Genomic DNA, 4,691 nt, shown 5'->3' with positions numbered 1-4,691 from the left:
GTTCGTTTGGGAAGTGGGTTGTTTTTTTGGCTTTTTAACTTTTTGACTATTTTAGTTTGGAGCTAAAAAGCCTCATTTGAGAAGGGCTTTTGGTTTTTTTGACTTTTTTTGTGAGAGAAAAAATGTAATGATTATGGGTTGGATGTGATGTTTTGTCTTATTTGGCTAAAATTTTTTTTTTTTTTTTTTGGTGTGCCTTTTTTAACCAAAAAAGCCCAAACCCTCCCTTCCTAACTAGTCCAAACTCATGCTTGATTTGGCATCTTCAAAATAATTCAAAAAGTCAAAAAATTACAAAAAAAAAAAATTAAAAAGTTATCACTATTCACAAAAAAAAAAAAATTTACACACAAAATAATAAAACTCAGTCTGACGTCCATAGGTGAAGCTAATTTGTTTGAAAAAAATTGTATAGCCATATTGCACAAAAAGCATGCTGTTGTTCGGCTCGTGGGGGCTATCACGGGTCCCGTTTTGATAATCTGAACCGTTCAATGTGTAGAACTTGTTGAGTGTTATATGCCTGTAAAAAATCATGCTGATCGAATATCGCTAACTATATGATCAAATCAGTTTTGTATAAAAAAAGGATGGTGTTATAGTTAACAGTTGAAAAAAAACTAATACGATCAGATAGCTATTGATATCCGATCAACGTGATTTTTTATAAATATATAATACTAGATAGTTTCTACACATTGCACGGTTTCGATTAGCAAAAATGGACCCGTGCTAGACCCTCATGGGCCGAACATCACAGTCCAATGCCTGCAGAATGAGACAAAAATTTCTTATGTCAAATGCCTCTGCCCAAGATGGTTGGCCGTACTGCTACTCTCCCTACATTTTCTTACACACTAATTTATATAATTTTTTAATACATATTTTTTTATAAAAAATTAAAAATTTAATCCAAACAATCATATTATTTTCTTTAATTTTTTAATCTAAAAAAATAAAAAATATACTTATTTAATATAACCCAAACAATCCCTCAATTTCAATTGAATAAATTCTTGACAGTAGGTGTAGGTGGTGGATGGTTGTAAGATTCATTTATCAATAATGGAGGTGGTTGAACACATGCATGGGTTTGGTTGTTTTGAAGAATGGTATTGAATGTTGACCAGCTCACTTCGTAAAGCTTCACCAAGCCTCTGAGTCATCGTCATCAATGATGGCACTGTGCAAAAATTAATAAATCAAATAAAATTGAATTGTGTGCAATAAATTGAGTAGAGGTTACAAAAATGATATTCGAATTTTTTTTTCACTCCTATATCATTTGTTAATATTTTTTAGCCATTTATTTGAACATAACAAAACAATAAATAATAAATTATTTGTGCCAATAATTATTAAAAATAAAAAAAATATTTTTTATCTGAAAAATATGAAAAGAAAAATAATTCAAACCAAATACACAAATCAAAATTTGTTTGACATCAGTAATTGAATATTTATTTCAATTATAAAAAAAACAATTTCCTTTGTAATTTTTTCAATTAAAAAAATAGTTAGTGTAATTTTTTATTATTATTAACTTTTTAATTGATTTTTAAAAAGAGTTTGCTTATGAGTTTCGATCAGAATTTTCAATAGAGTATTGAGTAGTATGTTTGGTTATAAGTTATAACAATTTGAAATAAGTTTTAAAAATTATTTTTAAAACTCATAACTAAACAAATTTTCTTATTTCATATGTCATATCAAATATTCAACACTCAATTCAAAACTTATAATTAAATAAAATTTTCACACTTAAATCATAATTTTAAAACTCACAAACTCAAAATACAACTCAATTATCAAATCATATTTAGAAAGTTTTACCAAATGCTACCATAATTTTTCAAATGTTGGGGAAGATTTATATTAAATAAAAATATCAAGTGTTGTCAATATAATTTACCCAAAAGAAAAAAATACATGAAGAAAAAAAAAATTGAAATATATTAGATAAAAAAATAAGAGCATACCCGCAAAAAAAAAAAAAGAAAAAAAAGCACGACTTACACATCAGGAGAATTTTTTCTCTGAAAAATAAAGAAGGGAGAAAGCACTACTATAAACAGTTCATTAAAATCATATTGTTCAAGCAAATTTCTAATCAGTTCATGAGATCAAAATCTTCAATGGTTCTTTTTCTTCTTAGCCTTTTCAATGGTTCTACTTCAAGTTGGATGTCAACTAGGAGTTACCATTTTCTGCAACTGTTTCGTCGTTGGCCTCCGGCCGTCGGTGGGTGTCCGCCGTTGATGTTCGTACGAATACATTGCTTGATTTCATTGTTTTTTTTTTTTTTTTTGTTACAAGAAAATCCTCCCACTCTCCCGCAAGTCCAAGGCAGCGCTCCTTGAGGAGATCACCAGGGTGTCCTGTTGTCCGTTCCGAGTAAGAGACTATAACCTGGAAGCTTGTCCCGACCTCCCAAGGCAAGCTCCGCTTAAGTCAGGACTCGCACAGCGGGGGAGAATTAAACCCACACCAAGTAGCTGATAAGGCATCCTTGAGGTCAATCTCCTAACCAACTGTGTTACGCCCAGGAGATTAGCCAAGAGGGGACTTGATTTCATTGTTGATTTGGGTTAAATTCAAATTTTATTTTGCAAGAGATATGAGAGAGGGATCCCATGTAGAGAGAAAAAATGATTTCTTTTTGGGAAACAAAAAAAAAAACGTGTCAGTTTTTAGCTTTTTATTTATTTTGAGTCAAATTATCTCTCATATTTTTTACTTATAAAAAAAAATAGATTAAAAAAATTAAAAAATTAACTTTTTGCCAACTTTTCAAAACACTCCAAAATGTGTTGTGTTTGCAAGTGAAAAGAGAGAAAATGACTAGCGGTAGTTAAAACCTCGTTTGAGAACATAATATTTTAGTAAATTTTGAAATTTTTAATTAAAATATAAGGTGAAAAAATTAGCATAATTAGAATAATTTTTTTATTTTTTATAAAAAGATGCATAAAAAATATAGAAATTTTTTTTTTTTTTGACAATTTGATATAGGTTGTTGGCTTTTTAATTTTTTAGTGATTTTTTTACTTTTAAACTAAAAAAATAATGTTGCCAAATGAGGCCAAAGTCTCTATTAAGTTATGTTTAATTTTGACTTTTTGGCTAAAAAAGCACAAAAGACAAAATTAGCTACATAAACTAATAAAACAAAATGTCATATCTAAACCATAATAATTACACTTTTTCTCTCATAAAAGTCAAAAAATCCAAAAATAAAAACGAAACGAGGCTAAAAATTTAGGCTAAAATATCGAAAAAAAAACCAGGATATTTTAGGGTATGTTTGGTTTGAGTTTGGGAGATGAGTTTTAGAGATAAAAAGTACGAAAAGTTATTTGGTTTGGTTTTTTTCAAAAGATGTTTTGGAAAATTATTTTGAGAGAATGTTTTGGAAAAAGTGATTGATTTGATGTGTATAAGAGAGAGATTTGTTTGGAAAACTTATAAACCAAACAAGTTTTGGGAAATTTTTTTGGAAAAATTTGTTTGGTTTGATTACTTTTGAAAACTTATTTGTAGAGAATTTTTCCCAAAAATTTTTGGGAAACACAAACCAAACAAGGCCTTAGGGTATGTTTGGTTTGTGTTTGAGAGATGTGTTTTAGAGATAAAAAGTACGAAAATATGTTTGGTTTGGTTTTTTTTAAAAGATGTTTTGAAAAATTATTTTGAGATAGAGTTTTGGAAAAAGTGATTGATTTGATGTGTGTGAGAGAGAGATTTGTTTGGAAAACTTGTTTGGTTTACAAGTTTTGGGAAATTTTTTTGGGAAAATTTGTTTGGTTTGATTATTTTTGAAAATTTATTTGTAGAGAAAATTTCCCAAATTTTTTTCAGAAAATCAAACCAAACGAGCCCTTAGTTTTTCCCAAATAAAGACTTAGGCCTCGTTTGGAAATAGATTTTTTTAATAACTTTTTGACTTTTTAACTAAATACGTTGTAAAAAAAACTAATATGTTTAGAAAAAACTTTTTTACTTTTTACAAAAACATATGAAAAGAAATAATATAAACAAAGTGAGCATGAATAAAATGACAATTTTGCCCTTCCGAAATTTGCTGTGCAATCTATGGGACAAGTGATGCAGCAGCGGTACAAGTCACTTGACCAGACCTTTCTTTAGTCACTTGACCACCCCCCTCTCATTTCCAATAAAAAATAAAAAAAATTATTTTAATCTTTTTTATTTTATTTTCATAATATATATATAATTTTCAATACAAAATTTTAATTTTATAAAATTAATATCATTAAAACATACCTTTAAAATAAGATTAATATTAAATATATTTAATAAAAAAACTAAAATAAATAAAAAGTAATTATTATGTTCAGTTACATTTTTAAATTATTATTTTTTAAATATAAAATTTAATTTGATAAAATAAATATACAAAAACTATATTTAAATTTATGTATTTTTAAAAATTATTTAAAAATATGATAATATGTGTGTTTATTTCATCAAATTAATTTTTGCATTTAAAAAATAATAACGGCAGTGCTACGTAGCTCGAAATTCTTTGGCTCGAATTTGGCTCGACACCAAAACGACGTCATTTTGGTGTCGTTTTTTTTTTTTTTTTTTTCCTGTGTTTTTGTTCAATTAGAAACGAAGAGGGGAGGAGGAGAAGAAGAAGAAGAAGAAGAAGAAGAAGGGAAGGGAGA

The sequence above is a fragment of the Camellia sinensis genome, chromosome 7 (assembly GCF_055761805.1).
Source record: "Camellia sinensis isolate YWXY chromosome 7, ASM5576180v1, whole genome shotgun sequence".
Lineage (NCBI taxonomy): Eukaryota > Viridiplantae > Streptophyta > Magnoliopsida > Ericales > Theaceae > Camellia > Camellia sinensis.
This window is presented reverse-complemented; position numbering follows the sequence as displayed.